We start from the raw sequence: 21641 nt of genomic DNA on the forward strand, positions 1-21641 counted from the left end.
TCTTTTTCATACTGGAAATACAATTACTGTGGAATGGAAGATTGGATCCCATGTACAAGGGGGTTTGCTCATCAAAGATTGATTGGCATTGTTTGATGGCATTATTGAGCTGTTTCTGCCTGAAAATTTCCAGGGCTGTCTAGAATTATGAACCCTTACATGTTCTGAATGAAGTCACTTATGGTTTGGTATATGAGTTATCCCCCCAAAGTTCAGTATTAGGTAATGCAGGAATGTCAGATATGAAAGGATTAGATGAGGAAAGCTGTAATTTATTCAGTGGATTAATCCACTCAATGGATTGATTATTTGAATGGACTACTTGGTGATAACTGTAGACAAGTGAGTGAGGCTGGAGGAAGTAGATCATGGTTGGGGGGAGGCCCTTGGGATTCTATCTTATCTCTGGCTCCTCATTCTCTCTCCATCCTTGCCATGAGCTGAGCACCTATCCTCCTCCATGCCTTTCTGTCCTGTTTGGCATCATTTCAAGTCCAGAGCAATGGTGTAAGCCAATCATGGACTGAACCTCTGAAACCATGATCCCAAAATAAACTCTTGTCATGGAAATTGACTTGTCAGGGATTTCGGTCACAATGATGAACATTTGACTGACGCACCTACCTTTTCTAAAAGTTGTCATAACACTACAGTGGTATTGAGCAAACAAAATTAATATTATCCATTCTATGTCTCCTTCAGGTGCAGGGATCATTTCAGTCTTCATGTTCAATGGATGACTCACAAGAGAATTGAATTCCTGCCCAGACATGCAATTTCAGATCATAAACATGCATGCTCTTTCCCACACAAACATGCATGTCCTTTTCCCTGGAAAATAATCATCATTTATCATTTTAAAATACATTTGTATTGAATAAATTTGAACAAGAGAGTGATTGTGAATGGTGTCTTTAAATATCAGAGCAAATTCCAAAAGAAAAAGTAGCAGATTATTCTAATTGCTTTCAGTTCCCTTCCTTTTACTTACTGTAAGTGTTAACTATTGCTGTGTTTCAAATTGGTTTCATATAATGTCTTACCATCAAATAGAAGTGCATGGTGATGAGTTATTCTGGGCTCACTGGTCCCCTTTTGAATCTGTGGAGAGTTGTGTGTCCCCTGGGTCCCTCTTCCAAACTCGGCTGGGCTTTCTTGAGACTCAGAGCTGAGTGTTGGCTGATCTAGGGTGACTTGACAGGAACTGGCTTCTTCTGCAGATTTCTTCTCCTCCAGCTGTCTAGTCTGGATTTGTCAGCAGCAGAGGCAGATTTCCAACACAGAACAGCAGAAATGCCCTTGAATGTCCCTTGGGACTCACCAACAAGCTCATCATATTTTATTGCCAAAGCAAAATAAAGACCCTAAATTCATCTTGATCATCTTAAGTCTTGGAGAATGACTCCTTCCAAATTCATCCTCAGGAGCTGATCATCTTAGAGAAAAGGATAAAAATTAAAATAGGGTCATCCCTCCATGTTCATGGGGAACTGGTTCTAGGACCTTCAGAGATACACAAATCTGCCTCTGTACCAGGAAAGAGGCTGAGAGCAAAATGTACTGAATGAGCATGAATGTGTGCCAAGAAGAGTTTATGAAACACGTAGCAGCCCTGATTCAATACACACAGGAAATGTGGCCTGCATTCATGATGGAATAATATTTGGCCATTAAAAAGGAATGAAATCCTTTCATTTGATAGTCATTATATGGAATGGTCATTTGCACATATGGATTTATGGATCTGCATATGTCATTTGTGATCTTTCTGCAACTGTTTTGTGTATATGACCTGTTACAATCTTCTCAAATGTCTGTATTTAGTTATAGAGGATACTTGGTTACAAGTAACAGAGATCGCCAAGCCAGTTACTGAAACAAATTCTGTATTTATGTATATATCCCAGGTTTAAACCTAGGAACTCAAGGCTATTGTTGCAACTTTTGGATATAATTGAGGACATAGTCTTCTGGTGTTTTTCTGCAACATTATCCCCAATGTGTGTTTCTAATCTCATGGTCACAGAATAATGGCTATACTACCATATATCAAATCTATATTCCAGCCAGGACGACTGGGAGAAGAGTCAAGGATGAAGTGTAAAGGGAGTTGTAGGGAGGTCTTTGCAAAAGACAGACCAACAAAAGAAACCTCTCAGATAAAGTATAAAACACAGATGGGAAAAGTGCTATATCAACAGCTCAATGAGTTTTCACATAGTGAATATCCTCAAGTAGCCAGAACTCACAAAAGAAATAGAATCTAACAGCCACACAGAAGCTTCTGTGGTATCAATTCCAGGTGCTACTTCTGCCCCTGTGGTATCTATTCTCTGGAATCATAAGAGCAAAGATTACCTGTTGACTGAAGTAAACTTCTTATAAACAGAATTTTGCACTTTTGTGCTGCCTTATTCTGCTCAATATTGTCTGGTATGTATTTTGTCCATTGGGATGATGGGATGTGTGTTTTCCATAAAACTCCACCTAACAGACTTCAGCTTACAGCTATTTGGCCACAACTGGGGCATGAGAGATGGTGGGTAGAATAATGCCTGAAGCAATGTCCACAGTCCACTTCCCAGAACTCTGAATAAGTTAGTCAGGAGTAGAAGAGATTAGGCTTCTGACAAGTGACCATAGAGAGGGATATTACCCCAGGATATCTGAGGAAGTCAGAGTTGCCACAAAGGTCCTTACATATGGAAGAGAAAAATAGAAGAGTCAATGTTGCTGTAATGCAATGTGAGGAGGTCTCAACTGCCACAGCTGGCCTTAAAGAGGGTGGAGGTGGCCATGAGCCAAGGAATGTGGGCAGCCTCCAGGAGCAGAGAAAGGATTCCGCCTCACAACCACTTGAAGAAACAGCCCTGCAGACACCTCAATATTTATCCCAATTAAAAACATATTGGATTTCTAAACTTAATGGAAGGTTTTACATTTGTATCCTTTTAAAATTCCACTGATTGGTGACAGTTGGTTACAGCACAAACAGAAACCAATAGATATGGCAAATCTCTGACTGAAGTGATTGACAGAGTGGATGGAGAGCTCAAACCAAATCCATGTTCTGATGTTGAGGGAAAAGCCAAGAATGGAGAGAAATTGTTAAGGAAACCTGGCGATGTTTTCCACCATGAAAACCTGAACAAGATGACTTTTAATGGAGTAACAAGGGAAAATTTAATTTGGTTTTCATTACAGTATATCATAAAGCTGTGTTTATCAAAACATTTGAAATGACTTCAGTCTATACATATATAGAGAGAATTATCCCAAACAAATCCAATCCAATTAAAGCAATGCTACTATAAATATCCAAATCCATGACAAATGGTTTTTGAAGTGCCTGGTGCTTGAATGATTATTCTTTGGAAATAAACTTGCATTCTTTACATGAATAACCATTGTAATTTGAATTTTCAGACAAGTGGTAAAAGAGGATAGAATTTCTACAAGAAATGATAGATTAATACAATGAGAATTAAAAACGATGGAAGAACTAAAACAGGTAGAATTGAGAACAGATGGGTGGATTCAAGTATGAAAATCAACAATATTCTATTAAGTAAAGCAGGACATATGCAGAAAGAACAATCCCACATCCTGTCTCACATATGCATTTTTTACAGTCTATCAGAATGTGTAGTAATGGCTACGAGAGGCTGGGAAGGGTGGGTGGGGAAGGAGGAGGCAGGTGGGAGGTTGGAGAACTGGTACCTAAACATCGTGAGATAGGAGGAAAGAGTTCAGTCAAATTATCCAGCACAGTAATTCATATTAATGTTTTATGAATAACTAGGAAGGAGCTTAAAGTTTTAGACCAAAGGTAGTAAGGAGTGAATAAAAACATTAATTATCTTCATTTATCAGTACATCCTACTTACACATATTGAATTATTACACTGTGCACTGTACATACAATTTTATGTGTTAATTATAAGTTTTTCTGAAATTGTTTAAGAAAATGGATTTGTTGACTATCCTGATTTGATCATTCCATACTGTACACTTGAATTGAACTATTACACCTTACCCCATAAATTGGTACAATTACAAATTGTACAATATTGTACAAAATTTTACAAAAGATTTGTACAAAATAATTGTAAAAAATATTGTACAAAATTGTACAATATTTTAAAATGTGCAGGCCAAAAACTTTGATAATTTTTTTAAATTTAAAAAACTAGGGGAAAATACATGATATCTTATATAATGTGGAAATCTGCCTCGTTATTACAATCATTTACCTATATTTACTGCAAAACATCAGGTCGTAAACCTCAAATATGGACAATAAAGTATACCTTAATAATGAAATAAAATTAAATGAAATCCAAAGAACAAAATACACTTATAAACTTACTTCAAAACAATTAGAATTTTAAAATCCCAAGGAAAAATTGATTTGATCCTTGAACCACCAGAACCACTAACCTAAAAGAATAAATACAAATGGTTCAGCAACATGAAAAGGTGTTGATTTCATGAATAGACAAAACAATCACATTAAAATAATCAAGGGAACTTCAAGTGCCTTACCTTGGTGTTGGATTTCTTCCTAAGACTGCTCACCCTGAAACAGAGCCTTCCTTGTTGGGGAGAATCCCAGAAGCAGGAGTTTAATCAGAAGCTTCTGTTTTGCTCCACCTTTAATTTTACATCAGCAAAGCTTCTCTAGAGCCAACTGAACCTCAGGTCTGGAAGCCTGGCCTGGTCCACACAGACTGGGCAGGGGCCTCTTCATCCCCTCTGTGACCTGGGCTGGGGCCTCTTCCTTCCCTCTGTGACCTCAAGTTCGTTGCCTGGTGACCATAAGCTCTTGCTTCCTTGTCAAGCAGCGACCAGGAACATCCAGACACAGTGTGTATAACATGGTCCAACAAACTGGCAAATGCCAAGTATAGTTTTTAAATCTTCATTTAATTTTTACTGACATGTGATTGTGCATGTGAACAGGGGTCAGGGTGATACTTTAGCCCATGCACACAGTGTCCAGTGAACAAAACAGCATAAGGAACCTTTCCCTCTCCATGTCATTTCTTTGTGTTCCCAGGTTTGAGCTCCTCACTTCTAGATCCTCAGAAAACACAGGACAAGGTGTTCTGCTCTGCAGCCCCTCCTCCCCCACTCAGCTGTGGAACTCCAGGACTTCTTCTTTCTACTGAACTGTGTTCTGCTACCCATTTTCCAGCTGCCCTCCCTCCTTCCTCCCACTGCCTCCTTGCCAGTCACTGGGATCACTATTCTGTATTCAGACTGAGGCTCCTTTGCTCCCACATAGGACAGAGCACATGTGGGGCTGGCTGTCTGGCTTCTTTCATGTGGCAACGTGTCCCACCCCCTTTACTTTGTTATGAATGACAGGGTTTCATTCTTCCTGAAGGCTGAAGAGTACTCATTATGGACACACTGCTTTTCCCTTTTCCATGCCTCCGCCATGGGAAGCTAGGCTGGTTCCCTGCCTTGACTGCTGTGCTACTGTCCAGGGAAAGTGGGGACGAGCAGGTGCCTCTTTTGAATGCTGGTTTCTTTCCCTCTGTTTTGTCTATCTTATCAAGATCTACCTCCATGAGTCTGGAGTATTTTTCTGCCTCAAAACCTCTTAGGACAAATACCTATGGGTATGTTTCTGGCCCAGATTCTCTCCTCTCTCTTCAACCATCCCCTGAATTTCCTTCTATTCAACAAGAATTCACAGGGGACAAACTCCTTACCTGAACTGTACTAGACATCACAGTTGCAAGCACAGAAGAGCTACACTTCTGAAATTCAAGGAATCGATACTGCATATGAGTAGTAAAATTCAGTAAGTTCAGTGAGACCGAAAGGAAAGAGAATCATACAAAGGCAGGGAATCTTCCATTTGGTCTCATTTGCATCACTGGAGAGCACATCTCTGCAAGTGAGTGTCCAGGGCAAAAGGAAAAACAGAGGATCACTTCTGAGAGTGTGTATTAAAGTTAAAACATGTAGTTTCTTCAGCATAAGAAACAAACAATTGGGCTGGGGATATAGCTCTGCTGGTAGAGTACTTGCCTCACAAGCTTAAGGCCCTGGGTTCAATCCCCAGCACAGCAAAAATAAAAATTATTGTAGATAACTGGGAAAATGCCAGGTTATATTCATCAAACTTGAGACTTTATAAATTGTACCAAAGACAAGAAAGACCATGAAGTAAGACCCAAGGAGAGAACTGCTTTAAAACTTGTAAAAGCATAAGACAACAAGGCCTGGATGAAGAAGGTCAGGCTCTCTGGTCCTCATTGTCATGCACGCTGCTACTCAGCAGATCCTGTGATGGCCTTCACTGAGGAGTCCCATGCCCTTGTCCCCTTAATCTACCTGCTCTTCAGACTGTGGACCAACGGGCTCAGTATGTGAGTGATCTTCACCAAGGTCACTCAAGGTTATGCTAGACAGCTGATGTCTGCAGAACTGAGGTAGATCTCAAGGCCAGTGCTCAGGTGTCAATCTTAAGTGTCCTTCAAAGGCACCGGGGTAAAGGCAGTTCCCCAGTTTGGTGCTATTGGAAGGTGGTGGAAATGCTAAGAGGGGCTCTCGTAGGAAGTTTTACTTCACTGGGGGATCACACTTGAAAGGGGTGCGAACCCAAATCTCCTCCTCTTCATTTTTCATTTCCTGGCCATAAGGTGAGCAGCTTTACTCTGCCACATGCTTGCGACCCCCATCATGTGCTCACTGCCACAGGGCCAGTCCCTCAGATTGGAACCTTGCAAACCATGAGCCAGAATAAAACTTCTCTCCTTATAAATCAATTATCTCAGTTATTTTGTTATAGTAACAGAACACTGACTAACACAGTCAGTGCATGAAGCAAGGACACCACCAAGTGAAAGGCTTTGGACTAGCCCCTGGCTGACTTAATTCTGAGTGAAGAAAGAATTTCTAAATAATGAGGAGGATTTCAGTAATAGAGAAAGACCTAGAATGACAGAAACTAAATACACTGCTATGTTATTGATGAGGTGGCAGAACTCTGGCAAGATCACAGAACAGTGTGGGCTTCCCATGGTTGTGCAGAAGAGAGGTAGTCAAGATGTTCACTTAAGAAAAAGCCATGTTACAATCAAATATTCATCTGTACTGTCTCCCTTAGTGTCTACATAGCAGAGAGAGCAAGAACAATGAAAGATCAGGTGCCAGCAATTCTTATCATTCCAAATCTGCTTATTTCAATATCCAACATTTTCACACCATTCTGCAAAGCAAACTTCACCATAGTCTGCTGCACATGTCACGTCTTGATTGACATAAAGTCACATTACATTATCAGCAAACAGTGTTCTCTCTCATCTACCTGATCTCAATAAGGTCACTCTAAACACAGGATAGACCATGGCAGCTAAAATTGCATGGGAGAAAGTGAAAAGCAACCATGAGTCCTTGAGGAAAAGGAAAAGTTGTCGAAATTTTAACTATGAACAAATGGCATGCTCAGACAACACTCACTTTTTCTTTTATAATTTTAATCAACTTTTTATTTGGAGAAAATTGTAGATTGACATGTTTTATTGTTTTTTTTTTTTTTTTTGTGGTACTGGGGATCGAACTCAGGGCCTTGTGCTTGTGAGGCAAGCACTCTACCAGCTGAGCTGTCTCCCCAGCTGACATGTTCTTGTTAAGAAATGAGGCCAAAAAATCCAAGGACACTTTAGTCAGCTTCTACAAAATACTGAGCAAAATATCACAGCCAAGTATTTACACTGATGACAAGGAAATGAAATTGCACAGCAAAGAGAAGCATCCACACCCATGTTTCTGCAGATTCATTCAAAACAGCTGAGCTATAGAGTCAACCTAAGTGCCCATCACCAGATGATTGGAGGAGAAAAATGTGTCACCTACACAACATGGAACATCATTCAGCTGCATGGAAGGATGAAATCCTGTCACTGTGGCAACGTGGATGGAGCCAGAGGACATTGTGCTGTGTGAATAAGGCAGATACAGAAAGGCAAGTGCTGCGTGGTCCCTCTCATATGAGGAAGTTAAAAAATAAAACAAAATGCCAACCTGAATGTAGAATAGAGATTACTAGATGTTGGTAGGGGGTTGGAGATATTGAATTATGGGGCTGGATTTGATGAGTGTACACTGTAGATGTGTGGAATTACCAGGCTGAACCTCACGAAGGTTTACAAATAATACATGCTCATCAAAATAAAATACAGAACGTTTCCCATCAGTCAAGGATTCCGAGTGTTGCCCCATTACAGCCACATCCACCTCCCTCCCTGTCCAGTGACTGTCCACTCATGACCATTAATCTAGTCACAATTTATTTATTGCTGACATCTCAAAAAGTTGTCAAGCACATAAAATTGTGCACCTGTGGAAATGGTAGAGTAGATACCTGTGAGGACAGGTTTGTCCATGACTATGGTCAGTACTGTGGACACCACAGTGAAATAAAAAGAGGATCCAAAAGATGAGGATAAAACCTGATGACCAGCTAACACCCTGGTATGTTTAAGGCTACCGTGTCAGGAATGTAATTTATGGAAGTGATACAGCAAGGAACACACACTTGAAAACCTATTGTCAGCCAGGCATGGTGCTGCATACCTGCTATCCCAGTGACTCAGGGCGCTGAGGCATAAAGATTGCAAGTTCAAGGTCAGCCTCAGCACCCAGCTAGGCTGTAAGCCACTTAGCAAGACTCCATCTCAGACAGATAACAGGAATCTGGATGGGTAAATATCCCTCAGTTCAATCTGTGGTACCAAATTTTTTTCTCAGATTTTCCACCACAATAAAATTATAAAAATTTAAATTTTCTTGTTAAATATATTTCACAAGTGAATAGATATTATGACTATTTTCAGTGAAATAAACAATTACTTAGCATGATATATGTCATTTGAGCTTAAATTATTTCTAGAAATATATCTTATGTGATAAATGAGAATTTGCAAGTCTTACTTTTCCAAAGATGGGAATGATTTGGGGAAAGTTGAAGAAGGACAAGTGGAGAGGATTGGATTTCAGAGACATCAGAAAGTGTCATAAAGTGAATGATGCAGTCGAACTGCATGCAGAGGTGGAAATCAAAGGAACAGAAACTCACAAATAAAGTAGGAGGAGCAAGTTCTGCTTCCACTTTCTGAAAAGAACCCAGTTTCTGGCTCAGAGACTCTGAGTCCTGCAATCATGGGCTTTTCTCCAGTTTTGGTCAATTGATGTTTCATCTTTCTCTTTCAAAGAGGCTCCTCAGTGCGCTCTTCAGGTCCTGATTCCTCAGACTGTAGATGAAGGGGTTCAGCATGGGGGTGACCACAGTGTACATCACAGAGGCTGTTGAAGTTGAACGTGAGTTTTGGGTCACTGCAGAACTGAGGTACACACCTAGGCTCGTGCAATAAAATAAGGAGACCACGGAGAGGTGAGAAGCACAGGTGGAGAAGGCTTTGTACCTCCCCTGAGCTGATGAGATTGCACGGATGGAGGAAACGATCTTGGAATAAGAGTAAAGAATGCCAGTGAGGGGGCCACCACCAAGCAAGATGGCAGCAACATATATCACCACCTCATTGAGAAAGGTGTCAGAGCAGGCAAGTTGGACCACCTGGATGAGCTCACAGAAGAAGTGAGGGATTTCCAGTTCCATGCAGAAAGAGAGGCGCAACACCATTAAACTTTGCAACAATGCATATAAAACACTCACAACCCAGGACACCAGAATTAGCAATCCACAGAGATGGGGCTTCATGATGACCAGTAGTGCAGTGGGCGACAAACGGCCACATACCTGTCATAGGCCATCACAGTCAACAGAAGAATGTCCAACTCTATAAGGAGTACAAAGAAATGAATCTGGGTGATGCAGCCTGCATATGTGATGGCCTTGCTCTGTGTCTGGATGTTCACCAGCATCTTTGGGATGGTGGTGGAGGTGAAGCAGATGTCCACAAAGGACAGGTTGGAGAGGAAGAAGTACATGGGCGTGTGCAGATGGGAGTCTGAGATGGTGGCCAGGATGATGAGCAGGTTCCCCAGCACAGTGACCAGGTACATGCAGAGGAAAAGTCCAAAGATGAGGGGCTGCAGTTCTGGGTCCTCTGCAAATCCCAGAAGGAGGTTTTCTGATATCTCTGTGTCATTCATTGGTTTCATGTGGTTAGTGTGACTATGAGAGAGAGAGAAAGAGAGAGGGAAAGGAGATGCATTTCTACTGTTTAATTTCTATTTTTCTCTCATTTTTATTTACAGTAAAGGCATCATTTTTATATTTCATCTGAATCTGGTCACCTGTCAAGGCGTCACCTACATATTTTAAAACAAGTTTCTTCCCATCTCTCAGCATTTCCTCAAGAGGTCACATACTGTAGAATTATACTGAGAAATCTCTAATGTACTTAAAGAAAAAAAGTTGAATATTTACAATGTCCTGGGAATAATCTAGAAAATGTGTGAACAGTGCAAAAAACTGATGTCCCTACAATCTAAAGATGAAGAAAATTATAAGCAAATTTTGAAAATTATATAACATGCCAGATGAGGAGATAATTGCAAAAAAAGAAATAAGATAAAAAAGAAGAGAATAGATGGAAGTGTTTTTCTAAAACTGCACTTTTGGCAAAAATCAAAGAAGTTGACAAATCAGATTTGAACAACAACAACAAAAAATCTGAATGAAGACAGAGGAAGTGCCACAGGCTGTCAGGGAAGAGTATCTGGCAGGAGGCAAAGACCATGCCAAGGCCCTGAGGGAGATCCTTTTTCAGACGTCCAAGGCCAGGGAGGAAGCCAGAGTGGCAACAGGAAAGAGTAAGAGGGAAAGGGATGGCTCAGAGGTGAGAGCAGAGCAGTGACCAGAGGCTGGGAAGTGGAGCAGGGAGGGGAGGACATGGGTGGGCTATTTAACGGTAAAAGCCACAGAGAGGGCATGAAGTCTGAGTGTTCCACAGCACAGCAGGGGACTTGAGTTCCCATATGTTTCATTTATTTCAAAATAGTTAGAAAACAGGAGTCTGAGTTTTCCTGTCACTCACAATGACAAATGCTGAAAGACATGAATGGGATGATCACACCGAATTGGTCATTAAACATTGACACACATAGCAAAGTTTCACACGGTCCACCATGAATAGATGCAATTATTATGTATGAATTAAACAGGGAAATCAATTTAAAAGGCAATTCTCCCTGTAATGTCTTTTGTAGGACAGTTCCTTGGTGGCGTGCATCACAAGGTATGATTACACCTGAGGAGAGCTGCTGTGTGTGGCTCCTCAGATCTCAGAGCTGACAGCAGCATGCTGCGTTCACAGTTTCAGCCCCAGTGTTGTGTTTGTTAGCACTGCATGAACATAGAAAGGCACTCTGAAACTCCATCACTTTAGTTGTAAAATGTTGCACTAATGTCACCCAGTGCATAAGGCTCTGGTGGAAAGCAAATGAGGTAACCTGAAAAAAATCTAATTTAACTTACAATAGGAGAAGAGTGTAGAGGGATGTGGACTGAAGACAATGAAAACCACTCTGTGCAGATGCAAAGTCTATGAATCCATGAGAGACATCTGCCGGCTGGACTCATCACAGCCTATTCACAAGAGCCAAGATATGGAATCCACCAGGATGTCCATCATGGGATGAATAGAGAAAGAAAAGAAAATGTTTCCGTCAATGGGAGGACAGATACAGAACACTACAGAATCGTATTTAGTTAAGAAACAATGAATCCTGCCATTTGCAGCTGTGTGCATGGAAACAAAGCCTGTTGTCATTCATGTGTGGAAGCTAAAATCCTGGCCTTACACAGGAAGAGAGGGGAATCGTGGTCACTGGAGACTGGAAGTGTACGTGGGAGGGGACAGAAGAAGGGGAGACAATAGCTCCCAAACTCTGAGAGCCAGGAGGAGCCAGCTCTGGGATCTGCAGCACAGTAGGGGAACTGTGGCCACAGCAACCTTCCACACACTTCACAGTAACTACAGGAGCCTGAAGATTCTCAGCATGTAGGAGTGACTAATGTGGAGGAGAAGCAATGCTGACCACTCTGACTTGCTCATTTCACACTGAATTCATCTTCCAAATTACTATCCTGTACCATGCAAATAGGTAGGAATGTTATGTGTCCATTAAAATACATTTAAAATCATATTTACCACGTTGAAGGGTGCAGTTGTCTTGTGCCACTGAAACATTAAGACAAATGATTCTGCCCAAAACTTTTGCATTCACACTATAAATCAGCTGCAGAACTTTCCTTTGGACTGAAGTGCACTGTCACTTAGTTTCACCTGTTTTTCTGAGTCCTGGAAGCCCTGGACTTCCATGTAGCCCTGGAAGCTCAGGGATGATGGTGGACTATGTCCTGATGAAGCCATCAGAAGGGCTGGGACCCCACAGGTCAGCAATGCACTGACACGCCCCACCCACCAGCCTCCCAGCTGAGCAGCACAGCAGCCCTGGAGTCTAGGTGTTCACCTGAGGAGGGTATGGCTGACCTGGAGTCCAGCTCTGGGCCATCAGTGTACAGCATCGTGAGACAGAATTGCATTACGCACCACCAGCCTGGGGAAAGACCTAAACTCAAGATTCAAACCTCTGCTTCTATGACATGCATATTGCTTTTACACTATCGTAAAGTCAACAATGGTCATTAGGTGAAGGCATCGAAGTTTTGGACAGTCTACGCATTGAGCCCAGGCCCCTTGCTCCGAAACCTGTATGTGTGGGAATGTGTGCCTGCACACACACACACACACACACACACACACACATACACACACACACACGCACACACACACAGAGCATCATGTGCCATCCTGGGCTCTCACCACACAATGAGAAGGCAGTGCATACACAGGGAAACTGTGGTTAGCATGTCAATTTTCCTCTAAAGAATAAAACAATGGTAGTCAGGAACTGCAGTCTGTCAATCTCCCATCACAGGTAACCTTGGTGATCCATTTTTGTATGGCCATTATCTTCCCTGTGTTTAAAGAAACAAAAAAAAATTCTCAATGAACAGAAGGGGTTGCTAAATGGACCTGATGGGGGGACTGTCCCTGGGACACTGGAAGGAAGGAGAAGCTTCCTTGATTCCACCTTCCATGTATCCCCTGGGTGGCGCACAAAAGTATAAGGCATCAAAACAAAAAGGATATATTTTTAGTGGGAAAGATGAATGTCACAAGCCAACAATCTGTGAAAGGAAGTAAACTTTGAGAAAAACAAATGCTCTCCCCACTGTTCCTGGGAGAGCAGGAGGATGGCCTCCTGGAGGCTGCTGCACCTCTCTGGCCATTGTCTTCACAGGGTTGGTCACTGGGTGAAGCAGGACTCTATCTTATTTTTCTCAGTGGGTTTTGCTATGTAATACTTAGGCCATGGTGTTGATCTCTTTTAAAAATATTTTTAAAGTTTAAACAACAATGATAGTTGTGTGTATGTTTGGGGCACAGTGAGATCCTTGAATGCATGTGAGCCATGTGTGATAATCAGCCAGTGAATTAACAACTCCATCACCTCAACGTTGATCACTCCTGGGTGTTGGGAATAATCGGAATCTTCTCTACCAGCTATTTCAAATCCACAACCAGCAGCTGTGACCACGTTACCCACTGAGCTAGAGAGCACTAGAGTCTTTCCTCCTGTGAGCTCCACCCTGTGTCCCTGGCCGTCCCCTCAGTTCCTTGCACATCCTCTCACCTCTGGTAGCCACAGCTCCTCCACTTCTAGGACTGATCTCTTTTTTTGAGAAAAGGTTGTTAAATTGCCACTTCCCATTTCAGCATCATAAACAAATGAATCAATGAATTAAGCAGGAAAGCAAACCATCCAACAGCCTGGTAACCACAATCTCCCAGGTCAGGCAGTTCTGGTTTGGCTCTGGGAGGACCTCAGGCTAATGATCTTGGTGTCCATTCTCTGAACATCTCCTGCAGGATTTCTTGGGTCTCACTGACCTGGGTGAGCACTCTGAGAGCAAGAAACCACCACATCCTGTCCAGTCCAAGGTGGAGCATTCTGAGGAAAGGCAGAGAGGAGACATACACAGCTCCCCAGACTTTCATTAGGCACGTCCTCACTGTGGCAACACTGGGCACATGATTAATTCCCCTGCTGGACAGTGTTCTGCACCAAGGACGTTTCTATTTCCAGGAGAGTCTCTATTCCCAAGAGACATGGTTTACAGTCAGGAGAATTCAGTCTATTACTCCATCTCACGCCCTCTTCTTCCTTCCAGAGATTTAACCTGGAGACATCCCAAGCTGAAGTTCTCTACCAGGTCTGACACGAGGTACCCATCTTGACTAGGGCTCTTGGATCCCCACAGACTTGGGTCGTGTTGGGGACATGGCCCCTGATTCCTCAAGGGGCTTTCTATCCCCCTTTTCAACCAAGCTTATAAACCATGGGTCTACATTCTTGGCTTTATGACATGGTCCCCAGACCAATTAGAACATTCATTAAAAACATGTTCAGAGTTGTCATTTAGTCCTTTGGTGACAAAGACTTTGCTGGTAAAGTGATGATATTTAGATCTTTTGATGCAAACTGCTCCGTGATATGTACCTTATGATCCCATTAATTTTTTACAAAAGTCCCTTCTAGGAGGTTCCCTGTCACCCACCTATAAACCCAGCTACTCAGGAGGCTGTGGTGAGAGGTTCACTTCAGCTCAGGAATTCAGGGCCAGCACCATGGCAAGGCACAGCTCATGAAATTTAGGGAGCCATGTTCACTAAGGTCCCAGTGTCTCTAAAGCACAAACTCTTGGTCAGCTTCTCTGATATCTTCAGATAACGGTCCTCCTCTTTGCTCACTGGGGAGTCAGTGGAGGCCAGAGAGGTTGCTCACACTTAATTTTCTTTATTATTTTTGTCTTAACTTGTCATCATTATTGACCCACATCTGGTGCAGATGATGGGATTCACAGTGACCTGCACACCATGCCTGCAGGGGGCAGTGGTCATGTCCACCTCCACTCCACTCTCCCTCCCTCCCAGAGCACACAGCACCGTCCCAGCAACACTTCCACTCTAGCTCCTCCGTGTTTGGGTTTCTGTGTGGGACAGGGAGGGGGCGATATCGGCCTTCCAGTTTCTGCCTCATTCTCATCAGCTGGCCATCCTCCTGCTCCATCTGTAGTGTGTGTATATATAGAACATCAAATATCTGTGGTTCACTGTGGCACATTGCAAAGTAACCATTGTCAAGTTTCCATTTCAGGCAACCAGGGGAAGTGGGAAGTGTGTGTGGGGGACACCATGTGACCCATGCACAACCTCCTCAACAAGGCATGGCAGGGCAGGATTCAAGTTATTATGAAAGACACCCATTGCTTGTGAGCACCGAAGAGAGTTTGAACATAAAAGATGAAATGAAAATAAAGTTAGTGTCAATGTACACATAGTTCACTCACCTGTAAACATTAAGGTTTACAACAAAAAATTGTAATGGGTGAGATATTTTGTTAACAATGTCAAAAGGAGTCATGTGTTTCTTTAGCACCAAGGATTATAAAGCTAGAAGCGTGAGATTATGTCCTGAATAGTAAGAACTTGGTGCTGAATCCTTCAGTCACTGAATAAATTCCTTTATGCATGGACAACAGGGTTTCACGTTTCAAATAGTAGATGTGCATCATCAGAAATAGACCTTTCATGGACATATGACTGAAGATCAAAGTCTGATTGAAATTTGAAAATGTAAGGTCCTCTGACTCTAAGATCACACTGAGTCACTGATTTGTGTAACTTTTCCTTCTGGGTGTGTTTAGTGTAAACATGTGAGATCATACATTTCTAATGAGTATTCAATTGCAATTTTTCATAATTAGTCCTAACCATGGAATACAGCATGAGTTCAACACTGTGCTGAATAAGAGCATCATTTTCCTGTGACCATAAACTCCTGTGATGAGCTGTAAAGTCACTGGTATGTTGAAGTTTAGATCATAACATAGACCAGGTGAGGCAGCATTGCAGGCAGCAATAAGGAACAGAACATTGAAGAATTGTGGTCCCAGGACTTCCTCTGCAAGAGGACGACACAAACGCCCCAGCTGCAAGTGCAGTTTATTCCACATGACGAGTGTAACTTCTCTGTGACAATGACAGGAATCTCCAGACTGCCTGTGATCTGAGATCTGGAAGAGCACGAGGACAGTAGAAAATGAGAGAAAGTCATTGACTAACAGAAATGACACCTTATTAATGAGGTTGTTTTAATTCAGATGTTGAAATGAAAGGCATCAACTCTAGAGGATAAGAATGGAAAGAGCCCATTCTACATCAGGATCTGATTAAAGAACTGTAATTTCTGGCTCTGTGGCTTAGTGCCCTTGACCAGAGGCACTTCATGAAATCTGTCTCCTCTAGAGCTTCCCACTGAAGAGTCTTCTCAGAGCCCCTGTGATGTCCTTATTCCTCAGACTGTAGATGAAGGGGTTCAGCATGGGGGTGACCAAGGAGTACATCACTGAGGCTGTTGCACTGGAGTGTTTAGCAGATTAGCTAAAGAACACTCCTAGGCAAGTACAATGGAATAAGTAGATGATGGAGAGGTGAGATGCATAGGTGGAGAAGGCTTTGTACCTGCCCTGAGCTGATGAGATTGTAAGGACAAAGGACACTATCTTGGAGGAGGAGTAAAGGACACCAGCGACGGGGCCACAGAACAGCAATCCTGTTGCAGAATACATCACCATGTCATTAGGAAAAGTGGCAGAACAGGCACCAGGACAACCTGATTGAGTTCACAGAAAAAGTGGGGCAGTTACAAATGGGTGCAGAAGGACATCCACTGTGCAACAGGGAATTTAGGGCACTTGTGATCCAGGACGCCAGTACCACCAACACACAGAGTCAACACTTCATGATAACCTTGTAGTACAGAGGGGGACAGGTAGCTATAAATCAATCATAGGCCATCACAATTAGAAGGAAATTATCCAAAACTTCAACGATTGTTATAAAGTAAATCTGCATGGTGCATCCCTCCATGATCATTTAAAATTCAGTTGTATCAAATAAACTTGAATAACAGAATAGTTGTGAATGTTGTCTTTAACCATCAGAGCAATTTGAAAGTGTACAACAAAAAATGGAAATTGGAACACTCCAACCCCACTATACAAACTCAACGAATTTGCACAATTCACAATAAAAGCTTATTCACACTCAGGAGTAAGGATATAAGCTTGGTGACACGCCTTTTTCATTTTTACTTTTTCATCTGACTACCTTGCATGAGGGAAGATAATTGCAAGACATATGCCCCATGAGACACTCTTGCAAGGTAGGATTTACCAGCACTGCATTGATCTGGTCTTTTCTTGTGGATATGAAACATATTTAATTGCACCCCATCTTAAAAAAGAAATATCCACAGTGAATACTCCACACAATTTCAAAAAAATCTTTGGACATACATTCTACTTTTACTGGAACCACTTTATGCCTACCATTCCCTCCTTTAATTAGGGTTTCATCACTCTCACTTAAATGTCAATGATCACCGCTGCATTGCTGAGTTCAGCTGTTACTATTATTTTAGCACTGTAAGTAAGCACCCTAAAAATCAAGCAAGCCTCTCCTGCTTCCTCTGCACCCTGGGTCAGGCTGAATTGCTCGCAGGGAAACTTCTTCAGCTTTTATTATCTCTGGAACTTCCTGCAACACTGATCAAGCTTTTGGACTCACCTAGGTGGCATCTCTGGAAGGAAGGGCTCTGTTTGGGAACACAGAATCTCCCCTGGATGGTTGATGATGGGGACTGAAGTTCTGTTCAAAACAGGACAGCAGGAAGGAGTGAAGCATCAGTCCCTGAGCCAGACTAAGGTCTCCAAACTGTCATGGGGCGGGGGAGCCTTGTCCAGTTGAGGTCGCACCTGCTGAAGTACAGTGGTGGGGAGATATTCAGATTTCCTGGTAGATTCTCCCTTAGGTATATGCCCCGCATGTCGCCCTCCCATTATTCAACCCCTGAGCATATCATGTACCTGTGGGCATCTGCTCTACACAGCAAGTAAAAATTCTTTTATAGATTCTCTGTTCTCAAGAGACCAGGTGAAACCAGTGTTCATTACTCCTTCTCAAGAACTCTTGGTTTCCAGATGTCTGACCTTCTCCCAATCCAAAGTTGAGGATTTCTCCAAATTATGAAAATAAGAGTCTGTCTTCACTGTGTCTTAAATCGTCAAAGCACTGACTCACTTCAAGGACACAGTACCTGATATCCTCAGAAAATTGTAATTTCCCTCTTCAACAATGGAAAAACTGCATTCTTTTGAATGAGACTGTGGGTATGACCTTCCTTGGCTTCATGGTACTTTTCAAAAAACAATTGAAAGTTTAATGCTTGTAAGACTAAGACAAGTTCAGAGGGTTCCATTTAGTTCTTCACTTATAAAATGTTTGCAAATTATAAGAGTTATATTCAGATCTTTTTATGCACCTTGCCTCAAATTATTGACCTGTAACGTGTTACTCATTAGTTAGGAAGTGTCCCATAAAAGTGCACATGAGAAACAATGTAAGAAGTTTTAGAGGTGAAATCAATGGGGTTATGAGAACCTTAACCCAACCATTGAATTTATCCTCTGGTAGTGATTAACTGGGAGGTGACTGTAGGTTGGTGGGGCGTGGCTGGAGGAGGTCAGTCCTTGGGATTGTGCCTTTGGGATAGGTATTTTGTCTTTGTCAAGTGCAGCGCTCTCTCTCTCTCTCTCTCTCTCTCTCTCTCTCTCTCTCTCTCTCTGCTGCTTCCTCATCATCCTGCCCTCCAGATCCTCATGCCTGAGACACTGTCTTCCACCACACTCTCCCGCCATGATGTCCTACCTCACCTAGGGACCCAGACAATGGTTTGACAACCTATAGACTGAGATCTCTGAAACCATGAGTCCCAAAATAAACTTTGCTCTCAAATTTCTATTTGCAGGTTGTTTGGTCACAGTGGTGAAAACACTGACTGAAACCTAAGGACACTCTTATGCAATGATTATAAAAGTCCATTCAGCTGTCAGTACTATTAGGAACCTGATTCTAAATTGGCAGATATGGAACTCAAGGTTTAACTGATCTGCCCAGATTTATAACCTAAGTAATGCCTGGGTTTTGAGTGTAATCCCATTAAGATTTTATAGCTCTTATGCCATAGTCCCATGGTCCTCAACCAGAGATGATTTCACCTCCAAAACACATTTGGAAGTGTCTGTAGAAAATTAGATTGACACCTCTAGGAAAGTGTAACAGGTACCAAGTGGGTGAGGCTACGGATGCTGCTCAACACCTGGCAATGCACCAACAGGTCCCACTGGGTGTGCAGAGTAGGGAGTCCCAGCTGGTGGCCAGGATGATGAGCAGGGCCCAGTGCATGTTGCCAGGCACCTGGACAGAGAGGGCCCAACACAGGGCCCTTCATCTGCTAGTCTGGATCCTCTGAAAGTCCCAGAAAGAGCAAGTTTCTCATTCCTACTTGGCTTCCCATTTCCATGAGGCTGCTAGGCTTGTCCAGATGGTGAAAGAAACACATAATTCAATCCTAGCATGCTTTCCCCACTATAGTATAATTTTCATCCTTCATCCAAGCCCACGGAGTTCATGAACTCATTCACTTTGGGTGATCATCTCTACTGCATGTCGTGATTACCATCGCTATTGACAAAATTTGTCTCTAGGTCAGTGGTTCTCAAACATGGTTCCCTGGTACAGCAACATTAGCATCACCTGGGAACTTAATAGAAACACATATTTTTTCAAACCTACATGAACCTATTGATCAAGCACTCTGGGAATGGTGCCAGCAATCTGTGCTTTCAAAGCCCTCCCAGGATTATGATGCATGCATAGGTTTGAGGATCACCATGTAGTGCTTGCCTGCACCCCAAAGCAATCATACCTTCTTCCCAGTCTGATGGCTGCTCCTCACTTCCTACTCAGTGTCTGTAAGAATGAGAAATTACTGATGGTAGGCAGATGTTTCAGGGGCCTGACTAAAGCCAGATCTCCTGAGGAACAGGACAGAACCTAGCAATTCTTCCATTCTGACTCACTTATGATGGTTTTGCACTGGATGATCTCTAAGTCTGGCCTCTGCAGATGTTTAACTTCCATAGTTAGCACAGTTAGCGCTAGATAATTCCCCTTGCAGATTTTGCCCAGAGAGGAACAACTGGATGTTATCAACCATCACAAGTCTGGCAGACACAGAGACCTGAAGCTTAAGTGGTAGTGTGCGTGTGTGTGTGTATGTGACTTGTATGTGACTTGCTCTTAGAATTCCTATATCCAGTCAGAATGTCACCAAATTGATATCAGAATGTGACTTGGTAAATTTTAAGAGTGAAGATGATGTGCCAATGGTATGCATTGCAGTCAAAATATCATTTTAAAGTTTAGATAGATAGATACACACATAGAGATAGATATAGATATAAATATAGATATAGATAAACGGAAAACCTGTAGAGATGAAGGGAAATTGGGGGTAGCAAAGGGGAATTTGGGGGAACTGAAGTCAAACAATGGATATTCTGTGGTTGTACGATTATGTCTAAATGGACCCCAGTATTATGTTTAAATATAATGTACTAATAAAAACATAAAATATAACTCTAGAATGTTTAAATTAAAAAAATATAGTGGAAGTACTCTGTAAACATATGGAAATAAAAATATCCAGTGCTATAAAATAACTCAACTCTGGCTTAGTCTTCTTAGAAATGCAAAGGAGAGAATTTCAGTTTCCATCAGACCTGGAGAGTGAGCGGGTGGTCCTGCTGGGAGGACTAGGAGAGCTTCCTTACTCTGCAGCCTACCTACCAGTTCCCACATGCACTATGTTGCCCTTCACCCCCTGAAGCAGGCAAGACAATGATGGCAGAGTATTAGGTGTCAAATACTCTTAGTCCCAATGCTGTTTATTTCCTTATCCAACAGCTTTACACTATGTGAAAAACAGTCTCCATCACAGGATCCTGTATACACACCAGTCCACATGGTCCAGAATGACAAAGACACAGTGTTTAAGAATGATAATACTTATTTTATAATTTTTATGGTTTTATTGTAAGAACATATATTAAGGTGATTTTTAAGCTTGCGACACAAGATTGTGGAAAATATGTGGGGGGAAGTAGGAAAGAAATATGAACTGAAGGAGAAAAAAGAAAGATGTCTGCAATTCTGGTCCTAGAGAAATACTTATTCCTGTATTGTTCACTTTTTTTCATTTACAACTTTTAATTAAATTTTTGAATGGGGATAATTGCAGATGAGCATGCATATGCCAGAAATGACACAGAGCGACCCACGCACCCTTTCCTCATTTTCCCAAATTGTAGCATCTCACGAAAATACAGTGCTTTATCACATCTGTGATATTAACACTGATAACATCAAAAGGCGGAAAGGGTTCCATTAGCCAGGTCCCTACTATCTCCCTTTAATAGGCAGATCCACTCCTCCTCTCTCCTGCCTGAAACCTAAGAACAATGATCTATTTATCATTTATACACTGTTATCACTTTAATATGTTATCTGGCGTACAAAAGTATCCACCCAGAAAAAATGGTGAGTAGACACCTCTGGGGGACCTGTCTAGCCCAAGACTTTGATAGGTGTCATGGACACTGAGCTGCCATAGAAGCAGGACCCTAC

At 42.1% G+C, this 21641-nt stretch overlaps 1 pseudogene; it reads right to left on the minus strand.

Moving 5' to 3' along the window:
* LOC124968130 (olfactory receptor 7A17-like) overlaps positions 1-10140 on the minus strand; it is a 20040-nt pseudogene extending 9900 nt beyond the window's left edge.
* Positions 10141-21641: the final 11501 nt, after the last annotated feature.

This window comes from Sciurus carolinensis, chromosome 17, assembly GCF_902686445.1.
Source record: "Sciurus carolinensis chromosome 17, mSciCar1.2, whole genome shotgun sequence".
Taxonomy (NCBI): Eukaryota; Metazoa; Chordata; class Mammalia; order Rodentia; family Sciuridae; genus Sciurus; species Sciurus carolinensis.